The 15,086-nt window shown below is 44.0% G+C and overlaps 1 long non-coding RNA gene and 2 other non-coding genes across 3 annotated transcripts in view; 1 reads left to right on the top strand and 2 right to left on the bottom strand.

Moving 5' to 3' along the window:
- Positions 1-15,086, bottom strand: part of LOC124550844 — a 133,780-nt gene that overhangs the window by 110,817 nt on the left and 7,877 nt on the right. The window lies entirely within an intron of this gene.
- Trnas-cga lies at positions 4,381-4,455 on the bottom strand. Its single transcript has one exon. It is a non-coding gene; the product is annotated as a tRNA-Ser (tRNA).
- Positions 4,599-4,673, top strand: Trnas-cga. Its single transcript has one exon. It is a non-coding gene; the product is annotated as a tRNA-Ser (tRNA).

The raw sequence follows: 15,086 nt of genomic DNA, 5'->3' as shown, positions 1-15,086 counted from the left end.
TACGTTTGGAGCACAGCATTGTATGGTAGTGAAACATGGACTGTGGGAAAACCGGAACAGAATATACACTATTGGCCATTAAAATTGCTACACCACGAAAATGACGTGCTACAGACTCGAAATTTAACCGACAGGAAGTAGATGCTGTGATATCCTAATGATTAGCTTTTCAGAGCATTCAAACAAGGTTGGCGCCTGTGGCGACACCTACAACGTGTTAACATGAGTAAAGTTTCCAATCGAATTCTCATACACAAACAGCAGTTGTCCGGCATTGCCTGGTGAAAAGTCGTTGTGATGCCTCGTGTCAGGAGGAGAAATGCGTTCCATCACGTTTCCGACTTTGATAAAGGTCGGATTGTAGTCTATCGCGATTGCGGTTTATCGTATCGCGACATTGCTGCTCGCGTTGGTCCATATCCAATGACTGTTAGCAGAATATGGAATCGGTGGGTTCAGGAGGGTAATACGGAACGCCGTGCTGGATCCCAACGGCCTCTTATCAATAGCAGTCGAGATGACAGGCATCTTATCCGCATGGCTGTAACGGATCGTGCAGCCACGTCTCGATCCCTGAGTCAACAGATGGGGACGTTTGCAACACAACAACCATCTGCACGAACAGTTCGACGAGTTTGCAGCAGCATGGACTATCATCTCGGCGACCACGGCTGCTGGTACCCTTGACGCTGCATCATAGACAGGAGTGCCTGCGATGGTGTACTCAACGACGAACCTGGGTGCACGAATGGCAAAACGTCATTTTTTCGGATGAATCCAGGTTCTGTTTACACCATCATGATAGTCGCAGCAGTGTTTTCGTGCGTGGAAGCGTGTATTCGTCACCGCCATACTGGCGTATCACCCGGCGTGATGGTATGGGGTCCCATTGGTTACACGTCTCGGTCACCTCTTGTTCGCATTGACGGCACTTTGAACAGTGGACGTTACATTTCAAATGTGTTACGACCCGTGGCTCTACCCTTCATTCGATCCCTGCGAAACCCTACATTTCAGCAGGATAATGCACGACCGCATGCTGCAGGTCCTCTACGGGCCTTTCTGGATAAAGAAAATGTTCGACTGCAGCACTGGGCAGCACATTCTCCAGATGTCGCACCAATTGAAAACGTCTGGTCAATGATGGCCGAGCAACTGGTTCGTCACAATACGCCAGTCACTACTCTTGATGAACTGTGTTATCGTGTTGAAGCTGCATGGGCAGCTGTACCTGTACACGCCATCCAAGCTCTGTTTGACTCAATGCCCAGGCGTATCAAGGCCGTTAGTAGTGTAATCGAAACATTTGAGATGTGGTGCTACAAATGAATGTTGAAAATTAGGTGGACTGATTAGGTAAGTAATGAGGAGGTTCTGCGGACGATCGGAGAGGAAAGGAATGTATGGGAAACACTGACAAAGAAAAGATACAGGCTGACAGGAAATCTGTTAAGGCGTGAAGGAATGACTTCCATTGTACTAGAGGGAGCTGTAGGGGGAAAAACTGTAGAGGAAGACAGAGACTGGAATACATCCAGTAAATAATTGAGGACGTAGGTTTCAAGTGCAACTCTGAGATGAAGAGATTGGCACAGGAGCCGGCCGCGGTGGCCGAGCGGTTCTTGGCGCACAGTCCGGAACCGCGTGACTGCTACGGTCGCAGGCTCGTATCTTGGACATGGATGTGTGTGATGTTCTTAGGCTAGTTAGGTTTAAGTAGTTGTAAGTTCTAGGGGACTGATGACCTCAGCTGTTAAGTCCCATAGTGTTCAGAGCCATTTGAACCGTTTGAACCATTGGCACAGGATTTCGTAGCGGGTCGCATCAAATCAGTCCGAAGGCTGCTGACTCAAAAAATAAAAGAATCCTGGAACCAGAAAACATTTGTTGCACCCTCTAGGCACGGATAGTGCGACTAGTTCTACTGCAGCTCTTCCACTCTAAACACATCATTCGTCCTCTAACAGGGCGGGCCTGTGTTCGAGCTGCTGATAACGAAAGGTGAGTTGTCATTTGCCGTAGGAAATAATATTAATATTTGACAACGAAATTTGAAGTACCGATTTGTAATATTAATTGTACAAGGAAGACAGTGGATCTTATATAATTCGAAAGGTGCTTTGCCATTTATGTGCACAAAGACAAAATTATGTCTGTAAGTTAGCCATTAAGAGTGGTAAAAGAAAGTAGATGTTTTATGTTCGTAACTGTAAAGATACCTTCTCTATCACGAACTGACATCCCCAATAAGTGAACATCGACAGATGAAGTGCTGCCAACTTTTGCCCTGCGCACCGCTCTGGTTCTATTGTAGAAATGACACACGGAAGTAACAACGTTTCGTGGAATCGCATTCTAGGGCGCTATGTTTATTTGATTCATTTTCAGTAACACAGCCACACCGGGCAGCTACAATGTAACAAGAGCTATGTCGATTACGTTGTCAGCAGTGGGAATCAAGATGTCATCGTGACGTAGCCTGTAAATAACGTTTTATGTTGGCGTCATTATTTTGCTTACTTTTCTGTGGTCATTTGCCGCCGTTACCAGAAAATTTGAAGTAAGTTCCTAATTTTTAATTTCTTCTTTTGAATAACGATGACTTGCGACTTTCCTTATTACACAGAAACCAAGGTTTTTTTTTTATTTTTTTATTTATTTATTTATTTATTTTTTTTGCTAGAGGCGCTAACAGGTGGGAGTAAAAAATGCAGAGGTAGATGGACAATTTTTGCGTAGAGAAAGGAGGAGTGATGTGGATATTTTTTGCTTATGCATCTGGTTTACTGAACTCTTGAACACCAAAAATTGAAGTAACGACTTATAAAATTAATCATATGAGGAGGCCACTGAAACTTATATGATTCGAAAGGTACCTTCCCATAGACGAGCACAAAAATTATGTATGTATATAGTCATTAAGAGAAGTAAAAGGAAGTGGACATACAGACATGAGAAGAGAGTAATGTTTTCCTCTGTCTCACATTACCAACCCTCATATGTACGGATCAGGTGCTATGGTCCAAATGACGCACGAAAGTAAAAACGTTTCGCGAAATCACATTCTAGGGACGTTCATGTTTAAGTGTTGTAGATGGTTCATTTGCAGTGACACGCGCAAAATGGGCAGCTACAACACCACAACTGCAGCTTCGTTGACGTTGTCACATGTGGGAATCGAAATTTAGTAAAGGAGCCGTCGGGGGCAACAAACGTTGTTTATAAATGTATTTTTTTTCATTACTTTCATTCAAGAGGAAACAGAACAAATTTGTGTTTGGTAGCCGCTGTCACCACAAAATCTGAAATGTTCCTAATGTTCAATTTCTTCATTTTGAATAGCTGCGATTTTCCTTACTACATGGAAACTATCTTTGTTTTACGCTGTGCCTCGAAGAAGAGCACTAACGGGTCAGACTGAAAGACGAAGAGATGGAGGAACACAATTTTTGCGTACACAAAGAAATAGGAATAATGCGGACGATGATAATAGTAATCCTATTGTTATTTTTAAAGATACGTTTAAATGTGCACTGAACGTAACTTCAAATAATGCTCAAAGTTATAATTGCAATGTGGTGAATTTAGAGGCTAGATTTAGTGATGCATATAATTTCGAATATGATATTACTTTACCCGTTACAACGGCATCCCCATTGTGGCTGTCACAACTTATTTTGCCACCATTAACAAAAAAATTTATTTATTTTTAAAGCACTTTGTAAAGGGCTCACTTCAAATGATGAAACAAGTAAAGAGAAATAAAAGATTTGTTTCAAGAACACTCGCAGCCACAATGCAGCATTTGCTATGTGTCATTCCCAATGCTAAAATTTCAGAGTTTTTCATGGAGTGCATCACTTTAACATAGACGACATCTTTTGTCACAGATGAGGTCCACTGACACAGATGGTCGAATTTCGACCACATGCGATACCAGTAATAATAATCCCGCCGATGCAGTACGAAACCATAAAAAAGAAATACACGTATGGCATTAATGGCCGGGGACACCTCATTTGGGGCAAGGCTTTTCATTCGACACCACTTCGGCGGCTTTCGTGTCGATGATTATGACAAACAACGCAAACCCAGCCCCGAGCGGAGAAAATACCCGACCCGTACGGGTATCAAGTAAGCCACCACGTGCTCGAGAGTCACCAGTGCTGACTACCAGACCACGAGCTACTGACATTTACTTAACGTGTGTGCGTAATAAATACTCATCACTAGTTTGATGAGAAGAGGAGAAGGCGTGGTACAGAAGTAGCTGCTCTAACCCAACTCAGTGAACGCGTGCTATTGGGGGTACATCATAACCACCACAAAAGATTTGAAAAATTCAGTTATTGTTGAAACTTCCTGGCAGATTAAAACTGTGTGCCCGACCGAGACTCGAACTCGGGACCTTTGCCTTTCGCGGGCAAGCGCTCTACCAACTGAGCTACCGAAGCACGACTCACGCCCGCTACTCACAGCCTTACTTCTGCCAGTACCTTACCTCCTACCTTAGGTTCGCAGGAGAGCTTCTGTAAAGTTTGGAAGGTAGGAGACGAGGTACTGGCAGAAGTAAAGCTGTGAGTACCGGGCGTGAGTCGTGCTTCGGTAGCTCAGTTGGTAGAGCGCTTGCCCGCGAAAGGCAAAGGTCCCGAGTTCGAGTCTCGGTCGGGCACACAGTTTTAATCTGCCAGGAAGTTTCATATCAGCGCACACTCCGCTGCAGAGTGAAAAATCTCATTCTGGAAACATCCCCCAGGCTGTGGCTAAGCCATGTCTCCGCAGTATCCTTTTTCAGGAGTGCTAGTTCTGCAAGGTTCGCAGGAGAGCTTCTGTAAAGTTTGGAAGGTAGGAGACGAGGTACTGGCAGACGTAAAGCTGTGAGTACCGGGCGTGAGTCGTGCTTCGGTAGCTCAGTTGGTAGAGCGCTTGGCCGCGAAAGGCAAAGGTCCCGAGTTCGAGTCTCGGTCGGGCACACAGTTTTAATCTGCCAGGAAGTTTCATATCAGCGCACACTCCGCTGCAGAGTGAAAAATCTCATTCTGGAAACATCCCCCAGGCTGTGGCTAAGCCATGTCTCCGCAGTATCCTTTTTCAGGAGTGCTAGTTCTGCAAGGTTCGCAGGAGAGCTTCTGTAAAGTTTGGAAGGTAGGAGACGAGGTACTGGCAGACGTAAAGCTGTGAGTACCGGGCGTGAGTCGTGCTTCGGTAGCTCAGTTGGTAGAGCGCTTGGCCGCGAAAGGCAAAGGTCCCGAGTTCGAGTCTCGGTCGGGCACACAGTTTTAATCTGCCAGGAAGTTTCATATCAGCGCACACTCCGCTGCAGAGTGAAAAATCTCATTCTGGAAACATCCCCCAGGCTGTGGCTAAGCCATGTCTCCGCAGTATCCTTTTTCAGGAGTGCTAGTTCTGCAAGGTTCGCAGGAGAGCTTCTGTAAAGTTTGGAAGGTAGGAGACGAGGTACTGGCAGACGTAAAGCTGTGAGTACCGGGCGTGAGTCGTGCTTCGGTAGCTCAGTTGGTAGAGCGCTTGGCCGCGAAAGGCAAAGGTCCCGAGTTCGAGTCTCGGTCGGGCACACAGTTTTAATCTGCCAGGAAGTTTCATATCAGCGCACACTCCGCTGCAGAGTGAAAAATCTCATTCTGGAAACATCCCCCAGGCTGTGGCTAAGCCATGTCTCCGCAGTATCCTTTCTTTCAGGAGTGCTAGTTCTGCAAGGTTCGCAGGAGAGCTTCTGTAAAGTTTGGAAGGTAGAAGACGAGGTACTGGCAGAAGTAAAGCTGTGAGTACCGGGCGTGAGTCATGCTTTGGTAGCTCAGTTGGTAAAGTGCTTGCCCGCGAAAGGCAAAGGTCCCGAGTTCGAGTCTCGGTCGGGCACACAGTTTTAATCTGCCAGGAAGTTTCATATCAGCGCACACTCCGATGCAGAGTGAAAAATCTCATTCAGTCATTGTTGTTGACGTACTTTTTAAGAGATATTATTGTCTAAGTAAGATCGTGAACCTGTAAATGTTGCATATGACATTCATCGTGTAAAGTCACATCACTTCTAAGACTTAAATTTAAGTTTAACTGAAAAATTTGAAACACTTGTGAAATCTGATAGAAGAGTTCATCAAAAAACAACAAGAACTTTTTCAGAAATGTAAAATATAAAATAAGTGTCTAAATTAAAATATTTTGAAAACGTGGACGTGAGGACGGGTCGTGAGTCGTGCTCGGGTAGCTCAGATGGTAGAGCACTTGCCCGCAAAAGGCAAAAGTTCCGAGTTCGAGTGTCGGTCCGTCACACAGATTTAATCTGCCAAGAAGTTTCATATCAGCGGACACTCCGCTGCTGAGTGATAGTCTCATTCTGTTTAGTGCCTAAGTTGAAATAACTGTGCATCGAAAATACACATAAAGATTAACCGACTGTTAACATAACTCTCAGTGCAGAGACATTGCTTCAGCGCTACCTTTTTAGCTGTAAAAAATTAAACATTTCTTTATTATGTGCTGCAATACTCAGAGGTAGGGACCGATAACCTCAGCAGTTTGGTCTCTTAGGAATTCACACACTTTTTGTCATTTTTCCTTTGAGAAAGTAAATTGCCGATACTCGTACGAAAGTCTACGACGTAACTGTTGCGAAAACGATTAAATGTGTTTGTGTGACGAGACACGCTTGAAGTTCTCTAAGGCTATAGATACAGCAGTAAGGAATAAGTCAGTAGGCAGTACAGTTGAGGAGCAATGGACCTCTCTAAAGAGGGCAATCACAGAAGTTGGAAAGAAAAACGGAGGTACAATGAACGTAACTGCGAAGAAGCCACAGGTAACAGAAAAAAACACCTTAGTTGATCAATGAAAGAAGGAGGTACAAAAACGTTCAGGGGGATTCAGAAATGCAAGTCACTGAGAAATGAAACAAATAGACATTGTAGGGGAGCTAAGACGAAATGGCTGCACGAAAATTAGGAAGAAATCGAAAAATAAATGACTGTCGGAAGGACTGTGGTTCAGCATACAGGAAAGTCGAAACAACCTTCGGTGACATTAAAAGCAAGGGTCGTAATATTAAGATTCCACTGCTAAGTGCAGAAGAGAGAGCGAATAGGTGGAAAGAATACATTGAAAGCCTCTATGAGGCGGGAGATTTGCATGATGTGATAGTAGAGGAAACAGGAGTCGATTTAGAAGAGATAGGGGATCCAGTATTAGAATCAGAATTTATAAGAGCTTTAGAGGACTTAAGATCAAATAAGGCAGAAGGGATAGATAACACGGCGGAGGTTCGAGCCCTCCCTCGGGCATGGGTGTGTGTGTTTGTCCTTAGGATAATTTAGGTTAAGTAGTGTGTAAGCTGAGGGACTGATGACCTTAGCAGTTAAGTCCCATAAGATTTCACACATATTTGAACATTTTTGATTTGGATAGATAACATTTCCTCAGAATTTCTAAAATGGTCGGGGGAAGTGGTAACAAAACTATTATTCACGTTGGTGTGTGGAATGTATGGGTCTAGCGACATACCATCTGACTTTCGAAAAAATATCATCCACATAGTTCCGAAGACTGCAAGAGCTGACAAGTGCGAGAATTATCGCACAATCAGCTTAACGGCTCATGCATCCGAATTGCTGTCAAAAATGATATACTGAAGGATGTAAAAGAAAATTGAGGATGTGCTAGGTGACGATCAGTTTGGCTTTAGGAAAAGTAAAGGCACTAGAGCGGCAATTCTGACGTTGTGGTTGATAATGGAAGCAAGACAAAGAAAATAAAGAGACGTTAATAGGATTTGTGGACCCGGAAAAAGCTGTCGACAGTGTAAAATGGTGCAAGATATTCGAAATTCTGAGAAAAATAGGGGTAAGCTATAGGGAGAGACGGGTCATATACAATATATACAAGAACCAAGATGGAATAATAAGAATAAACAATCAAGAACAAAGCGCTCGGATTAAAAAGGGTGTAAGACAGGGATGTAGTCTTTCCCCCCTACTGTTCAATCTGTGTATCGAAGAAGCAATGATGGAAATAAAAAAAAATGTTCAGGAATGTATAACACTAACGTGCCGTGAAACATGCTAATGTTACCCTCTCTGAGGATTTCAACGTTCGACCGCGCGAGTGTCTAATGAAAAGGGTCATCGGACTATAATTTCGAATTTTGTGAAGTTGACAGTAAAACCAAACGGGCCTTAACCTTGAGAGTTAATAGAAATGGTAAAATTATAAGTGACTGAAAAAAATGAACGGTCGCCAGCCTAATTAGGCACATTAATTTTGAAATATACATATGTGAGAAATTTGGAGATTAGTTATTGAAGTTAATTTTGTTGAGATATCCCTTTGAATAGCAAACAGGATACAAACTGACACAGTGCACTCTGTACTGTCTGTATCAGCAGTTACCAATAACGCACACGCCAGTAAATTATGGGGAGCAAAATTGCACCGAGCTCATAGTAATGACGGCCACAATCATTAGCATTACTTAACCAAAATACTGAATCATTACTGCGTGAAGTGCAGAACTAATTTTGGACTTAAGGGGCTTCTATCTTGACTGACACGAATAACACAAATGAAGGTGAATAACACCTTAAATACACTGTTCAAACTCATCTGCATACAGCAGTTTTCCTTAGTAACAGTTACAGTTCATTTCTTTTCTTAATAGGAGGACTATATGATGGGGCACTCTCAACTGGTACAGTTTCACAAGCCAAGGTTCTTTGATTATTGAAAAAGTAAAAACTATCTCTAAAAGCTAATGATTCACTTAAATTACTTAGCAAGGTAATAAAATGCAACCCTGGGCTTAATTAACTTCAAAAGGAACCATTCATGGTGGGTACCAAAACTACACTATCTTGGAAAATTTGCATAACTTCACATCTAATAGTACTACCGCAAATCGGTTCATTAAAGAGTTATATGTACTTGTACTTTAATCACCTGTGAAGCAGGTATTCTTGGCAATAATATTTACACAATCTTGCACTGTAAACCTATATAACTATATTTTGTAATAAACTAAGGATACTTTAGCAAAAGCTTATCTAACTTCACTTTTATGGTTTTAGCTTTTAAATAATTAAGGTTTTCACTTTCCTATTTATTGATCTTTAAATTTTTGTACTTAAACTTCCTACATTAACAATTTCACTTGAATTAATCCATAAACAAAGCATCCAAATTGTACTCATACTTTAAGTTTCGCTACTCCTTTTACTTCTGACAAAAAATTACTTTAAAACACAAGAATGCCAGAATTTTTCATTTAAATCAGGGTGCTCGGTTTTAGCAGCACTAAGGTGAGGACCCTGCGTAGGTTCGTGATCAGGATTGAAATTATGGTTTCGAACACGAATTGCCGTTTTATGTGATTATTATTGAAACAACACACAAATTAACTGGTCCATGTCAATATAGATTACGTAACTGAATGTATGAAGTCTGTGAAGCAGTGGCGAAGATTAGTGGCAGGCGGAATGGCGGATAACTGTACTCACGACTCTTGATGTGCGAATACTCTGTAAAATCTCTTCTTGGCGTCGGATTTTCAACGTATTAGGGCCATTCTATTATGCCATGAATACTAAATAACAGCCAGATCCGCATCCGAGGCAAATACCTTCTCATGCAGCTTGCAATTGCCTCTCTTAGCAAAGTCAAAGTGTACTGTGCTAAGGCTAGCCACACACTTCGTGTAGTTCACACAAACGAGCCGCTCAATTCGACCACCAAACTCACCTTTTACATCGCGCGATGCCACTTTCGTTGCGGAGGGACTTTCCTACAGCGGTTGCGTGTTACAAATACAAGTGCCCTAAGCATGAACCAGCTTTTAACAAACATACTTCTTTCATAAACAGATTCATATTATAATAATTTAAAATTTCAACATATTTTTGCTTTTCTCGTATATACATTACAAAACTCTAATTTTCCTGCTATACATCAAGGAGCTCAAACAACACAGAATGCACACTTCATAAATTGCAGATACACAGGTATTTAAAATAAACCTTCTCCTAAGCGATGTAAGTGTTACAAGTGGAATTAAAATACAAGGCGAAACGATATCACTGATACGATTCGCAGATAACATTGCTGTCCTGAGTGTAAGTGAAGAAGGATTACATGAGCTGCTGAACGGAATGAACAGTCTAATGAGTACAGAATATGGATTAACAGCAAATCGAAGAAAGACGAAAGCAACGAGAAGTAGGTGGTCACGAAGTAGGGATTCTGCTACCTAGGCAACAAAATGACCAATGGTAGACGGAGCAGGGAGGATATTAAAAGCAGACAAGCACAGGCAAAAAGGGCATGCCTGGCTAAGAGATGTCTATTAGTGTCAAACGTAGGCCTTAATTTCCGGAAGACATTTCTGAGCGTTACGTCTGGAGCACGGAATGGTATGGTGGTGAAACATGAACTGTGGGAAAACCGGAACAGAATATAATCGAAGCATTTGAGATGTGGTGCTACAAGCGAATGTTGTAAATTATACGTTTTTTTTTCCTAATATGATAGAGCCGTAATGGCATTGTCAAAACATATACACTCCCATAAATTTAAAATATGGTGTAAAATAGGCCACAACGTCCACACAGTCATTTTGCAGCTGGCGTCATTTTCAACATGTCCAAGGCGATGTCTTCGAAATGCTCTATGAAGAAGTTGGCTATTACTGGAGCTAATGGACTTCCCATCGCCACGCTGTCAGTTTGGATAAAATATTCTCCATCATGTAAGAAATATGATGACGTCAGAGTTTGCTTTCGAAGACATTGCCTTGGACACGGTTCCTGCAAAGCCGAGCTGTTTTTATCGCTACGTTGACGATACCTTCGTCATTTCGCCACACGGACAAGAAAAGTTAGAAGAGTTCCTGGAGCACCTCAGCGGCATCCACGACCACATCAACTTCGCAATGGAAGTAGAGAAGGGGAGGTTCCCTGCCGTTCTTGCAAGTGCTCGTCCGCTGTAAACCCAATGGGTCTCTAGGGCGTAGCCTCTACCGGAAGCCCACCCACACGGATGGGCATCTGCACGCCACCAGCTTCCATCACCCAGCACAGAAGCAGTCAGTTCTAAGGACCTTAGTACATCGAGGTGAAACGGTTTCAGACGCTGAAACCTTGCCGAGAGAATTGAGCCACTGACGCAAAGTTTTTAAAGAAAACGGTTACAACAACATACAGATCTCACAAGCAGTGTCATCCAAGCCTCAAAGGAAGAAGACCTCTGAAGAAGACACCAAGCAGGTTGCATTCTTACCGTTTTGTGGTTCGACAACAGGGAAGCTTAGTCGGCTCCTGAAGAGGCATAAAATAGACACAATCTTCAGGCCACCGGCCAAGATCCGGCAACTAATGAAATCTGTGAAAGACGATGTAGGCCTCAGAACGCCAGGAATTTACAAGATACCGTGCGGGCGTGGGCAGTTTTATGTCGGCCAGACTGTTCGCACTATTGAAAAGCGCCGCATAGAACATCGAAGGTGTTACCGTCTGCGCTATCCCGAAAAATCAACTGTAACAGAACATGCTCTAGAAAACGAACACCGAATTGCATTCGATGAGACGTCTATTATTAACCGGACGAATGGCTTCTGGGATAGCGTGATAAACGACGCCATAGAGATTAGAATTTCTGACAACACCTCCAATATGAGACGGTGGACTGCAGCTGAGTACAGCGTGGGATCCGGTGTTGAGGGAGTTGAGCGGGCCCGGCGGTCGGGGGCCAAAACATTACCATATATGGTGTGGGACCAAGCACCAATGACGTCACGTGCGACGGCGCGGCTTTATAAGCACGGCAATGACAACCAGACGACAATCATCCACTTGACAATGGCAGAGGAGATCTCTGCCGAAAGCTCGTGGGCAGTAAACCACTTGACGCGGCTTGAAACTCGAGAATGTTTTAGGTTGCGGTAGTTATTCGGAGATGAAGAGGCTTGCACAGGTTAGAGTAGCATGGAGAGCTACATCAAACAAGTTTTCGGACTGGAGACGAAAACAAAAGTAGTTGCTTCTGGAATCCAAGGCATCTACAGCACCATTCTCGAATGAAACAAATATAATAGCAGAAAATTGCCAAAGAATTCAAAGAACCACATTGGTACGTGGGAAAGAAGATAAATTTTTAGTGGGATATTCAGGGAATAAGCACAACGTTTGTATTTATTTGTATTAATAGAAAAAAGACGATAATTATCCCTGAAAGTAAACATGTGCGAATATTTATCTGTTATGACAATTAGGAATTACAGTATATGAAACACCTGATCATTTTCATTGCTTTCTTTCAAGGTAGTTGTAACTACAGCGGGTGGACAAGAAGATGGAAACACCAGAAACAGCACATTTCCATGCCTAATAAGATGTAGGAAAACCGTCAACATTCAAAACAGCTTTCAGTCACCTCAGAGTGGATAAATACAGGTCCTTAGGACACCGTGGAGGGTAAAAACTGTAGAGGGAGACCAATAGGTGAATACACTAAGCAGATTCAGAAGGATGTAGGTTGTAGTAGTTACTGGGAAATGAAGAAGCTTGCACACGATGGAGTAGCATGGAGAGCTGCATCAAACCAGTCTCTGGACTGAAGACCACAACAACAACTACATGGTTTTGAATGGAATCTTATGCTATCCTTCCTGCAAAATAGTGGCATGTCACAGGATGGATAGTGATAACGCACCCTTCTCTCCAAAACAGGCCACAAAAAGTCAATAATAGGGAGATCTGGCGACTGCTGAGGCCAGGGGAAACGTATCAATTGGTCGTGTTCAGAAAACCAGTCCTGGGCGATGAGAACTATGTGGACAAGGGCCCTGTCGCCTTGTAACTCATCACCAATTGGGAACAAACAGTGTACGAAGCGATGGACGTGATTAGCCAAAATGGTCACATAGTCCTTGGCAGTGATGCGGCCTTGCAGAATAACCATGGTGCTTATGGAATACCGTGACATGGCAGCCCCAATTTTTGGAATGTTAACTCGGCCAGAAGATGGAAACAGTCTGAAACAAGACTCATGCGGCCAAGTGACTTTTATTCCAATGCTCCACGGTCCAGGATTTATGGCTTCTGCACCACGATTTCCAGTTACAGGCATTTACATCACTGATGAGTGGTTTTGGAATTTCAGCTCGTCCAGCATTTCCCTGCTTATGGAGCTTCCTTTGGGTTGTCTTGGTCTGACAGGACTCACAAGGGCGACATTCAGCCTTGTAGTGACTTCCTTTGGGTTGTCTTGGTCTGACAGGACTCACAAGGGCGACATTCAGCCTTGTAGTGACTTCCTTTGGGTTGTCTTTGTCTGACAGGACTCACAAGGGCGACATTCAGCCTTGTAGTGACATCCTTTGGGTTGTCGTGGTCTGACTGGACTCACAAGGGCGACATTCAGCCTTGTAGTGACATCATTTGGGTTGTCTTGGTCTGACAGGACTCACAAGGGCGACATTCAGCCTTGTAGTGACTTCCTTTGGGTTGTCTTGGTCTGTCAGGACTCACAAGGGCGACATTCAGCCTTGTAGTGACTTCATTTGGGTTGTCGTGGTCTGACAGGACTCACAAGGGCGACATTCAGCCTTGTAGTGACTTCCTTTGGGTTGTCTTGGTCTGACAGGATTCACAAGGGCGACATTCAGCCTTGTAGTGACTTCCTTTGGGTTGTCTTTGTCTGACAGGACTCACAAGGGCGACATTCAGCCTTGTAGTGACATCCTTTGGGTTGTCGTGGTCTGACTGGACTCACAAGGGCGACATTCAGCCTTGTAGTGACATCATTTGGGTTGTCTTGGTCTGACAGGACTCACAAGGGCGACATTCAGCCTTGTAGTGACTTCCTTTGGGTTGTCTTGGTCTGTCAGGACTCACAAGGGCGACATTCAGCCTTGTAGTGACATCCTTTGGGTTGTCGTGGTCTGACTGGACTCACAAGGGCGACATTCAGCCTTGTAGTGACATCATTTGGGTTGTCTTGGTCTGACAGGACTCACAAGGGCGACATTCAGCCTTGTAGTGACTTCCTTTGGGTTGTCTTGGTCTGTCAGGACTCACAAGGGCGACATTCAGCCTTGTAGTGACTTCATTTGGGTTGTCGTGGTCTGACAGGACTCACAAGGGCGACATTCAGCCTTGTAGTGACTTCCTTTGGGTTGTCTTGGTCTGACAGGACTCACAAGGGCGACATTCAGCCTTGTAGTGACTTCCTTTGGGTTGTCTTTGTCTGACAGGACTCACAAGGGCGACATTCAGCCTTGTAGTGACATCCTTTGGGTTGTCGTGGTCTGACTGGACTCACAAGGGCGACATTCAGCCTTGTAGTGACATCATTTGGGTTGTCTTGGTCTGACAGGACTCACAAGGGCGACATTCAGCCTTGTAGTGACTTCCTTTGGGTTGTCTTGGTCTGTCAGGACTCACAAGGGCGACATTCAGCCTTGTAGTGACTTCATTTGGGTTGTCGTGGTCTGACAGGACTCACAAGGGCGACATTCAGCCTTGTAGTGACTTCCTTTGGGTTGTCTTGGTCTGACAGGACTCACAAGGGCGACATTCAGCCTTGTAGTGACTTCCTTTGGGTTGTCTTTGTCTGACAGGACTCACAAGGGCGACATTCAGCCTTGTAGTGACATCCTTTGGGTTGTCGTGGTCTGACTGGACTCACAAGGGCGACATTCAGCCTTGTAGTGACATCATTTGGGTTGTCTTGGTCTGACAGGACTCACAAGGGCGACATTCAGCCTTGTAGTGACTTCCTTTGGGTTGTCTTGGTCTGTCAGGACTCACAAGGGCGACATTCAGCCTTGTAGTGACTTCATTTGGGTTGTCGTGGTCTGACAGGACTCACAAGGGCGACATTCAGCCTTGTAGTGACTTCCTTTGGGTTGTCTTGGTCTGACAGGATTCACAAGGGCGACATTCAGCCTTGTAGTGACTTCCTTTGGGTTGTCTTTGTCTGACAGGACTCACAAGGGCGACATTCAGCCTTGTAGTGACATCCTTTGGGTTGCCTTGGTCTGACAGGACTCACAAGGGCGACATTCAGCCTTGTAGTGACTTCCTTTGGGT

The sequence above is a fragment of the Schistocerca americana genome, chromosome 9 (assembly GCF_021461395.2).
Source record: "Schistocerca americana isolate TAMUIC-IGC-003095 chromosome 9, iqSchAmer2.1, whole genome shotgun sequence".
Taxonomy (NCBI): Eukaryota; Metazoa; Arthropoda; class Insecta; order Orthoptera; family Acrididae; genus Schistocerca; species Schistocerca americana.
The sequence above is the reverse complement of the archived record's forward strand: the minus strand, read 5'-3'. Positions and strand labels throughout refer to the sequence as shown.